Source organism: Ceratotherium simum, chromosome 17, assembly GCF_057802395.1.
Source record: "Ceratotherium simum simum isolate JZ-2026a chromosome 17, ASM5780239v1, whole genome shotgun sequence".
Lineage (NCBI taxonomy): Eukaryota > Metazoa > Chordata > Mammalia > Perissodactyla > Rhinocerotidae > Ceratotherium > Ceratotherium simum.
Window position 1 is genome coordinate 32,291,184 of NC_141916.1, and position 11,839 is coordinate 32,303,022.

The window sequence follows — 11,839 nt, forward strand, 5'->3', positions numbered from 1 at the left end:
TTTAAATTTCGTTTTGCCAAGACCTAGGCAAGAGATCAATACTATAATCTTCTCTTTTCAATTCACATAAATTGCCAGTAACTGTTTTCTTGAATTAGTACATATGAGTTCAATTTAGAAAAACAATTTATTTTGAAGAATGGAAGTGGCTTCTTTTCACAATAAAAGGGGTTCAAGAAAAACCAACACAGGCATTCTTTTCTCTAATTCCACTGCAGTAAAGTCAACTCTTGATAACTATCCCAGTTAATAACTATGCCTTACATCTGTATAGTACTCGTAGTTTTCAAAGTGTGGTCCTTTCTTTATTTCATGAGGACCTCACAATGAGTGTGCAAAGTAGGTCAGGATGAAGAGAAACTGAGGCCCTGAGAGATGAAGTGACTTGTGGAAGATCACCCAACTAATTGATGACCGGACCTGGATTGTCACCCTGGTTTACAGTCTGGTTTTTTTGTTTGTGTGTTTGTTTTTGTGTGTGTGTGTGTGTGTGTGTGTGTGTGTGATGAAGATTAGCCCTGAGCTAACATCTGTGCCCATCTTCCTCTATTTTATATGTGGGACGCCTGCCACATCATGGCTTGATAAGCGATGCATAGGTCCATGCCCAGGATCTGAACCCACAAACCCCAGGTGGAACGCGTGAACTTAACCACTATGCCACCAGGCCAGAACCTTGTTTGTTTGTTTTTTGCAAACAGAATGGCTGTGTTCAGTGTAGATAATTCAATTTAGTAGTTTAGAATAATGGTAATAGTTAACATCTGATTAATACTTTCTACTTTACAGGGTTATTTCATGTTCTTTGGGTTATTTAATTTTCAGGCTAACTTTAGCCATAGCTATTTTTATCATCCTCATCCCCATTTTACAGATGAGGAAACCAAGGTTCAGAGATCTTTTGTGACCTTGGCCTAGGCTGTGGCAGACCCAGGATTGAATCCCTGCCCTTGGACTCCTGTCCTGTTCACTTTCTATTACCCATGTTGCGCAAAAACTCTCCAATCTAAAAATTGTTTGTGTTCAAATTTAATGATTTGTGTTTTCCTCATTGGAGAAAAGCACCCTCCTGTGTCTTTCTGAAGGAGATATTAAATTTAGTTTACATTCCCCTGAGCCAGTATCTCAAAGAGCAGAGAGAGGTGACCCAGAAAACAGCAGGACTAATCTGCATTTAGATAAGTCTGAGCTCTATTTCCTCTTTCCTTAAGATATTTATACTTCTAAGTAGCAGTGGGTCAAAGTCTGGAAGCAGAAAACAATATTTTAAATTTGATTTTGACTTTGTTTTGTCTCTCTGTCTTACAAGAGCATATTATATTTTTCTTTAAATTATGTCCTTTATTGTCCTTTTTTTTCTTTTTTAAATTTGAAAATTAAGGTTCATTTCAAGAACCAAAGTTAGCTCTTTTGATGCGAGCCACTTAGACTACATTTGGGTGCGTCTACAAGGTAGAGTCTGTCCTTATTCTCATTTTATAAATAAGGAAACAATGCACTGAGGTCCCAGGAAGAAAACCTGGGAACAGAACCTAGATCTGTTCTCTCTGGGTGCTCACACCTTATACCACATTCCACTGCTTCCCTGGGGCCACCTCAAAACTGGGATATTCCCCAGAATCCTTTATTAAGGAATTTTATTGAAATAAATGTGAGGTTTTGATGAGCGTAGAAGCTCTAAAAATGAGAGCCTATCAGAACATTCCATTCCTGTGGGAAAAATGCTAGTGTGCAGGGGACACATTTTATTTGTGTCCATGGAACCATATGACAGCTTACTACGTTTAAGTCTTCCCACAGTAAAAGAACTCTCTGAATGTTATCTTAATACTTTGACTTATTCCACAAACATTTGTATTCCTCTATGAACCTAGAAAGAAATTAGCCAAGATTCTGTATAACATAGTTCCAGTATGAGAGATTCATAAAGAATAGCTTTCATGTTGATATTCTTAATTTATATTGATTATCACTGGCTTTGTTTAGAAATTAAAATATAAAGAAATTATCTTTTCCTGAAAATAGGCAAAATTAAATTTAGTTTTTATGGATGAGCAGAAATCCATAAAGGCCTAGGTCAATGTAATGTAGTTTAATAATTGAGAAGTATAGAAGATTGATTTGATGATGAAATATATTTAACGTTCTTTAATCTCATTCCACCAGCCCTGGTGGTCTACTGGTTAAGATTCGGGCTTCTCACCGCCACAGCCCAGGTTCATTTCCCAGTCAGGGAACCACAGCACCCATCTGTCGGTTGTCATACTGTGGCAGCTGCGTGTTGCTGTGATGCTAAAAGCTATGCCACTGGTATTTCAAATACCAACAGGATCACCCATGGTGGACAGGTTTCAGTGGTGTCTTCCAGACTAAGACAGACTAGGAAGAAGGACCTGACCACCCACTTCCGAAAAAAACTGGCCAGGAAAACCCCAGGAAGAGCCGAGGAGCATTGTCGGATATAGCACTGGAAGGCGAGAGGATGGTTCAAGAAGACCCAGCGGTTCCACTCTGCTGTACACAGGGGTGCCAGGAGCTGGAATCACTTGATGGCACTAACAACAATTTCATTCTTTGGCAAATTGATTTTCAAGAGAATTAAGGATTAAGAAAACAATGGCAACCACTATTTTTGAAATCAATTCAAGTGTTTGAGGGAATAATTTTCTTTATAACTTTGGAACAAGCCATACAACCTTTCATTTCGAAAATGGAAGTTCAGAGACTCAAGATAATAGAACTCTCCTTCCCAGATCTCTTCCTGAAGTCCCAAAGAATCTAAAACTCCAGGCCCGATGGATATGACCACATTGTAATGCTGATATTCTGATTAGATCTCTGGGGTTAGCAAATTCTGCACACACATCGTCCCAGTGATAGTGGCACATTAATATTTAACTTTCTTTATCCTTTGTCTCACCCTTATTATGTTCTTCTCATCCCTTCATTGTCCAAGTTATATATGGCCCTTTCCAGAGCTCTTTGCCCAAGTTTTTGAAGATCAATCCAGCACCTCATACCCACCATCCTCATCAATGTCATCTCACAGTGTCCCGAACTTTCTTCCATATCCTCAAGGACTTGAGCACCAGGGCCACGCTTTTCTGTTGCTATCCATCTAATGCTGTTGTCCTTAGTGACTATTGGTCCTGGTCTCTCAGCAACTCTGCGCCCTTCACTATGGGGCCTTTCCTTTCTATTCTGCTTCCAGCACTCACCAGCATGGCTGAGCCACTGCCCCCTTCATCATGGAGATCTTTTCTTCCTTTACTGCCTGAATATTGAAATGTGCCTCTTTGACCTTAGCCACTCATCTCTCACACTCCTTCCTTTCCCCGCTGCTCTCTCTCCCTTATCCACCCTGATCTTTGGAGGGGTCATGATTAAGACTTGACTCCTCCTCCAGCAGGGCAGGCCTCAGCCGTGCTAAGATGGCGACTCCTGTGCATTGGCTCATAGCCCTGGGATAAGCTGAAGTGAATAAGCAACATGTAGGATGTCAGAAATGCTTGGAATTTGGACATTGAACTCAAGAATGCACAGGAAAAATAAAATACCTACATAGGCCTTTAAGACCAACAGAACTAAAGAAAGCTTTAAAAGAAAAAGAAAACATTATTATTACAACAAAGCATTGAAGAAACTAGTGTAGAAAGACCAAGAAAAAGAGGTCTAAAAGTGTAATCAGTTCTAGTAGCAATGGCAGTGACAGCTGAGTTAGTGATTCTTCATCAGAGAGTGGAGAAACGTTTACCTCCTCCTCCTCAGAGGACAGCGACACTGATGAAAGCCCCCTAGGTCATCACCTTCACCTCCTCCACAAGCTCTTCCTTCTTCTCGGATTCAGACTCGGATTCCAGCCCTTCCAGTAGCAGCAGCACCGCCACAGATAGCAGCTCCAAGAAGGGACCACTAAAGAAGAAGAAAAAGAAATAGGATTGCTCCACCCACGTTGCACTGGTGGACCCAAAACATTAATGTGTTTCTCAAAAGGAAATTTAAGGCCAAATGGGTTAACTGGCCAAAATTTCTGGAGTTCAAAAGTTTCTAAATGTTTTACATCGTAAGAGCATAAAGAGTATTAAGATAAAGACTTTTATTGTGTATGAATCTTATTTTTTATCTTTAAAATTATCTCTAGAATTTAATCAAAGTGGAAATCCAGTAGTAAATCTGTTTTTGTGATGAAACTTGTTATCTTTTCTCCTTGTGAAATAAATGCCACATGTCGTTATATGTTAGTGGTATGTATCAGGCATATTGTCAGGATAACGCGTCAGAATATCTGGCAGTGAATTTCTAACGCATTTGGTGTTATTCTATAAGATTTAATACATTGTTAGAGTTTTCCTACTGTTAATAAATGTGCTCTAGTTTTATGTTTACGTTCAGAAAGTTATTCCAATTTCTTGCCCTACATGAAAACTTCAAAGGGCCTAGTAATATGTTTATACTTTTTGGAGTGTACAAATTTCAAGTTGCTGTGTTGTATCATTCATTTTTTTCTGGCTCTTAGTTACCTTTTCTGAGCAAACTTGTTCTAGGGGAGCCTAAAAAGGAACAAAAAATCTGAAACTACTTAGGAGTCTAATGCTGGTGCCTTTTGATAAATTCAGTGTATGAGAAAAGAAAAGTCATGCAAAAAGCTAACAAGTAAAAGGGATATAAATATCTTTGTGTTAACATGCTATAAAAGGTACTACTTAAAGGGAAAAAAAAGTCAGGAGGAAGAGAAGTAATTTTCACAGAAAATTAAGGTGATGTTCTTTGCCTTCTATTAAGATTTTTTTAAAGCTTTCGTAAAGATTGCCTTTCGCCATTTTTGTAATTATGGTACAATAGCTTATATGGTAACTGGTCATATATGACAATCTACTGCATAAATGTAAATGACATAGATTAATCTGGTGTGTTTACATAGCATATAGACAGTTGAAATCTAGCATTAAATGTTAAAAAGAAATACTGCACAATATTTCTGTTGTGGTGAGATTATTTGGTTTAACATTATATTATTCTGTGATATCTTTTAAAGTTTTTGGAAAGAGGTATCATTTGTAGAAAAATCTTGGTTTCAGTTAACTGTAGGTTTTTGAAACTATGAATATTGTCTTTTTCATATTTTTATGAGAAAGTAGTAGAAAATTACTTTTGAAGAAAATGGGCTTCTATTTAAATGTTGAAATATATGCATGCTGTGAGTTTAAGGAACCTATAATTACTACAATATAATTTATAGAACCATCTACTTTAATGATTGTAAATAAACTCTCAAAACAGCACTTCAAAGGCTCCATACAGAGTGTATCAAATGACAGGTAAATTTAATAAATTACTAACCAAAAACGCACACACCCACCCACCCACACACACACACAAAGATCTGCATCCTTTAAACTGCTTTGTGGTCGTTTTTCCTCTCCCCAGATCCTAACCTTGCACTTCCTCCTTTCTTTCCTGAAACACCAGTGTTTCTCCCCCTCACTCCATCATCCCTACTCTTTACCATGCTCTTTTCAGTTGTCTAGACCTCTGGTCTCAATTTTTCTTTATGTTCACAACCTCTACGTCCATCTCTAACCTTACTCGGCCATTGAATAATGCATGCATGTGGTATCCTCCTAGACTGGATCACACCTGTCCTTGTAATAGCCTTGCAGTCCCCAACTCTAGAGGGGTACCCCACTGCCTGCTTTCTGCTTTTCCTAAGCCATCATCCAGGCTGCCTAGTATTGAAGAAGAGAAATTACAAATTTCAGGGATCTTTACAATGCCCTGAAAAAAATAAATAAATAAAAAATAAGAATTTGGTTTAGGACTCATCAATTCACATTTTGTGGGCTTATTATAATACCTATCAAATATGTCCAGCATACTGATACTTGTTTCTCCTTCCCCTGCCCACTGTCCCATATAGATACATGAAGAAGGAAGCACTCTTAGCTTTGACTGAAAATACTGAGGTCATCCAAACAATAATTTCATTTTGCCATTACTCTGCCTCCAAGTGTCCCTATTTTTAATATTCTTTCTTCTTTTGCTCTTCTTTGGGAAGACAAATTGACTAACCTTTCTTTTTTATTTATTTATTTATTTATTTATTTTTATTTTTTGTTTATTGCAGTAACATTGGTTTATAACATTGTAAAAATTTCAGGTGTACATCATTATACTTCTATTTCTGCATAGATTACATCATGTTCACCACCAAAATACTAATTACAACCCATCACCACACACATGTACCGAAATATCCCTTTCACCCTCCTCCCTCCCCCCCTTCCCCTCTGGTAACCACCAATCCAATCTTTGTCCCTATGTGTTTGTTTATTGTTGTTATTATCTACTACTTAATGAAGGAAATCATACGGTATTTGACCTTTTCCCTCTGACTTATTTCACTTTGCATAATACCCTCAATGTCCATCCATGTTGTCACAAATGGCTGGATTTCATCGTTTCTTATGGCTGAGTAGTATTCCATTGTGTATATATACCACATCTTCTTTATCCATTTGTCCCTTGATGGGCACTTAGGTTGCTTCCAAGTCTTGGCTATTGTGAATAACGCTGCAATGAACACAGGGATGCATGTACTTTTACAAATTGGTGTTTTCAAGTTCTTTGGGTAAATACCCAACAGTGGAATAGCTGGATCATATGGTAGTTCTATCCTTGATTTTTTGAGGAATCTCCATACTGTTTTGCATAGTGGCCGCACCAGTTTGCACTCCCACCAGCAGTGGATGAGAGTTCCCTTCTCTCCACATCCTCTCCAACACATGTTGTTTCCTGTCTTGTTAATTACAGCCATTCTGATGGGCGTGAGGTGATATCTCATGGTAGTTTTGATTTGCATTTCCCTGATAGTGATTTTGAACATCTTTGCATGTGTCTGTTGGCCATCTGTATATCTTCTTTGGAGAAATGTCTGTTCAGGTCTTTTGCCCATTTTTTAATTGGGTTGGTAGTTTTTTTGTTGTTGAGATGCATGAGTTCTTTATATATTTTGGAGATTAAGCCCTTATCAGATGTATGGTTTGCAAATATCTTCTCCCAATTGTTAGGTTGTCTTTTCGTTTTGTTGATGGTTTCCTTTGCTGTGCAGAAGCTTTTTAGTTTGATGTAGTCCCATTTGTTTATTTTTTCTATTGTTTCTCTTGCCCGGTCAGACATGGTGTTTAAAAAGATGTTGCTAAGACCAATGTCGAAGAGCGTACTGCCTATGTTTTCTTCTAGAAGTTTCACAGTTTCAGGTCTTACATTCAAGTCTTTAATCCATTTGGAGTTAATTTTTGTGTATGGTGTAAGGTAAGGGTCTACTTTCATTTTTTTGCATATGGCTATCCAGTGTTCCCAACACCATTTGTTGAAGAGACTTTCTTTTCTCCATTGTATGTTCTAGGCTCCTTTGTCAAAGATTAGCTGTCCATAGATGTGTGGGCTTATTTCTGGGCTTTCGATTCTATTCCATTGATCTGTGCGTCTGTTTTTGTGCCAGTACCATGCTGTTTTGGTGACTATAGCTTTGTAGTCTATTTTGAAATCAGGGAGTGTGATACCTCCAGCTTTGTTCTTTTTTCTCAGGATTCCTTTAGCTATTCGGGGTCTTTTGTTGTTCCATATAAATTTTAGGATTCTTTGTTCTATTTCTGTGAAAAATGTTGTTGGAACTTTGATAGGGATTGCATTGAATCTATAGATGGCTTTAGGAAGTATGGACATCTTAACTATGTTAATTCTTCTAGCGCAAGAGCACGGGATATCTTTCCATTTCTTTGTGTCTTCTTCAATTTCTTTCAGAAATGTTTTACAGTTTTCGGTGTACAGACCTTTCACCTCTTTGGTTAAGTTTATTCCTAGGTATTTTATTCTTTTTGTTGCAATTGTAAATGGGATGGTATTCTTAATTTCTCTTTCTGCTACTTTGTTGTTAGTGTACAGAAATGCAACTGATTTTTGTATGTTGATTTTGTATCCTGCAACTTTACCATATTCGTTTATTACTTCTGAAAGTTTTCTGGTGGATTCTTTAGGGTTTTCTATATATAAAATCATGTCATCTGCAAATAGCGACAGTTTCACTTCTTCCTTTCTAATTTGGATCCCTTTTCTTTCTTTCTCTTGCCTGATTGCTCTGGCTAGGACTTCCAGTACTATGTTAAATAGGAGTGGTGAGAGTGGGCATCCTTGTCTGGTTCCTGTTCTTAGAGGGATAGCTTTCAGTTTTTCACCATTGAGGATGATATTAGCTGTGGGTTTCTCATATATGGTCTTTATTATGTTAAGGTACTTTCCTTCTATACCCATTTTATTCAGAGTTTTTATCATAAATGGATGCTGTATCTTGTCAAATGCTTTCTCTGCATCTATTGAGATGATCATGTGATTTTTATTCTTCATTTTATTAATGTGGTGTATTACGTTGATTGATTTGCGAATGTTAAACCATCCCTGCATCCCTGGAATAAATCCCACTTGATCATGGTGTATAATCTTTTTAACGTATTGTTGTATGCGATTTGCTAGTATTTTGTTGAGGATTTTTGCATCGATGTTCATCAGTGATATTGGCCTGTAATTTTCTTTTTTTGTGTTGTCCTTGTCTGGTTTTGGTATCAGGGTAATGTCCGCTTCGTAGAATGAGTTAGGGAGCTTCCCCCGCTCCTCAATTTTTTGGAAGAGTTTGAGAAGGATAGGTATGAAGTCTTCTTTGAATGTTTGGTAGAATTCACCAGGGAAGCCGTCTGGTCCTGGACTTTTATTTTTGGGGAGGTTTGTGATTACTCTTTCAATCTCCTTACTGGTGATTGGTCTATTCAAATTCTCTACTTCTTCTTGCTCTAGTTTTGGAAGGTTGTATGATTCTAAGAATTTATCCATTTCTTCCAGATTGTTGAATTGGTTGGCATATAGCTTTTCATAGTATTCTCTTATAATCTTTTGTATTTCTGAGGTGTCTGTTGTAACCTCTCCTCTTTCATTTCTGATTTTACTTATTTGCGCCTTCTCTCTTTTTTTCTTGGTGAGTCTAGCTAAAGGTTTGTCAATTTTGTTGATATTTTCAAAGAACCAGTTCTTGGTTTTATTAATTTTTTCTATTTTTTTTTTTTGGTCTCTATTTCATTTATTTCTGCTCTGATTTTTATTATTTCCCTTCTTCTACTGATTTGGGGCTTTGTTTGTTCTTCTTTTTCCAGTTCCTTTAGAGCATTGTTAGATTATTTGAGATTTTTCTTGTTTGTTGAGATAGGCCTGTATTGCTATAAACTTCCCTCTTAGAACCACTTTTGCTGTATCCCATAAATTCTGGCATGTCGTATTTTCATTTTCATTTGTCTCCAGGTATTTTTTGATTTCTTCTTTGATTTCTTCGTTAACCCAGTCGTTGTTCAGTAGCATTTTGTTTAATCTCCACGTATTTGTGGCTTTTCTGATTTTCTTCCTATAGTTGATTTCTAGTTTCATACCGTTGTGGTCAGAAAAGATGCTTGGTATTATTTCAATCTTCTTAAATTTATGGAGACTTGTTTTGTGGCCTAATATGTGATCAATCCTGGAGAATGTTCCACGTGCATTTGAAAAGAACGTGTATTCTTCAGTTTTTGGATGGAATGCTCTGTATATATCTACTAGGTCCATCTGTTCTAGTGTGTCGTTTAAGGCCGATGTTTCCTTATTGATCTTCTGTTTGGATGATCTATCCGTTGGTGTAAGTGGAGTGTTAAAGTCCCCTACTATTATTGTGTTACTGTCTATTTCTGTTTTTATGTCTGTGAATAATTGCTTTATATATTTAGGTGCACCTACATTGGGTGCGTAGATATTTACAAGTGTTATATCCTCTTGTTGGATTGTTCCCTTGATCATTATGTAATGCCCTTCTTTGTCTCTCTTTACAGTTTTTGTTTTAAAGTCTATTTTGTCTGATATGAGTACTGCTACCCCAGCTTTCTTTTCATTGCCATTTGCGTGCAGTATCTTTTTCCATCCCTTCACTTTCAGTTTGTGAGTGTCTTTAGGTCTGAAGTGTGTCTCCTGTATGCAGCATATATATGGGTCTTGTTTTTTTATCCAGTCAGCCACCCTATGCCTTTTAATTGGAGCATTTAGTCCATTGACGTTTAAAGTAGCTATTGATAAGTATGTACTTACTGCCATTTTTTAACTTTTATTTTTCCTCAGTGTTTTAGTAGTCCTTCTCTGTTCCTTTCTTCTTCTATACAGAATTGATAGTCACTTTAGTTTGGCCTCTGTCTGAAAGCTGTACTCTTTACCTCCCCTCCTCCCTCCTTTTATGTTTTTGATATCATATCTAACCTCTTTTTTGTGCATTTGTATCCATTACGTTCTTATCATGGAAATAGATAATTTTTCCTATTTGTGGTCTTCTCTTTTCCCCTTAAATCAGTCCCTTTAACATTTCTTGTAGCACTGGTTTCTTGGTGACAAACTCCTTTAATTTTTGCTTGTCTGGGAAAATTTTGATCTCTCCTTCCATTTTGAATGATAACCTTGCTGGGTAGAGTATTCTTGGCTGTAAGTTTTTCTTTTAGCACTTTAAATATATCGTGCCTTTCTCTTCTAGCCTGTAAGGTTTCTGCTGAGAAGTCAGCTGATAGTCTTATGGGGTTTCCTTTGTATGTAACCTGACATTCTCTTGCGGCTTTTAGGATTCTCTCTTTATCTTTAATTCTGGACATTTTGATTATGATGTGTCTTGGTGTGGGCCTCTTTGGGTTTATCTTGTTTTGGGCTCTCTGTGCTTCCTGTACCTGGATGTCTGTTTCCTTCCTTAGGTTAGGGAAGTTTTCATCTATTATTTCTTGAAATAGATTCTCTGCCCCCTTGTCTCGCTCTGCTCCTTCTGGGACACCTATAACACGGATGTTAGTGTGCTTGATGTTGTCCCAGATGTCCCTTAGACTGTCCTCACTCTTTTTAATTCTTTTCTCTTTTACCTGTTCACCTTGGGTAATTTCTTCTAGTCTTTCGTCCAGCTCACAGATCCGTTCTTCTGTATCCTCTACTTTGCTTTTGAGTCCCTCTAATGAATTTTTCATTTCCAGTATTGTATTCTTCATTTCTGATTGGTTATTTTTTATATCTTCCATTTCTTTGTTGACATTCTCACTGAGTTCATCTATTCTTCTCCCCAGATCAGTGAGCATCCTTAACACTCTTAGTTTGAACTCTCTGTCGGGTAGGTTGCTCATTTCTGTTTCACTTAGTTCCTTTTCTGGGGTTTTGTCCTGTTCCCTTACTTGGAATGTATTCTTTTGCCTCCTCATTTTGCCTCTTTCCCTGCCCCGTGTGCCTGTTTTAGGTAGGTCAGCTATGTCTCCTGCTCTTGGATAGGTGACCTTAGGTAAGTGATGTCTTAGGAGGCTTCCAGTGTGCTTCCCTCAGTTCTCAATGTTCCAGGGGTGACCCCTATGTGGGCTACGTGTGTCCTTCTGTTGTGGCCTCTTTGCTCTCCCTGTAGGCACCCAGGGAGGCCGAGTTATGCTCCTGGCCAGCTGTTGTAATGCTCAGCTGCTTGTAGTTGTTGTGGGCCCTTCAGTCTCTTTATCAGGTGTGGGGAGCCCCAGCACAGTTGGCTGTAAGTTCTAATACCACATTTGTGTTGCAGTATTTCTTTTAAGTGAGTAGGCCCCCAGCGTGGCAGGTTGTTAGGCTCAGGGCCTTAAAATTGCTGTAAGCCTCTAGCCTATTAGGTCTCTTGTCAGCTCTCTGAGGATTGCAGCTGGGTGGGGCTGGCCTCAGGCACAGGAGCACCCAATTGTTTCAGGCTTTGGAAGGTGGGGCAAACCCCCTATGTCAGTCTTTGAGAAGCACA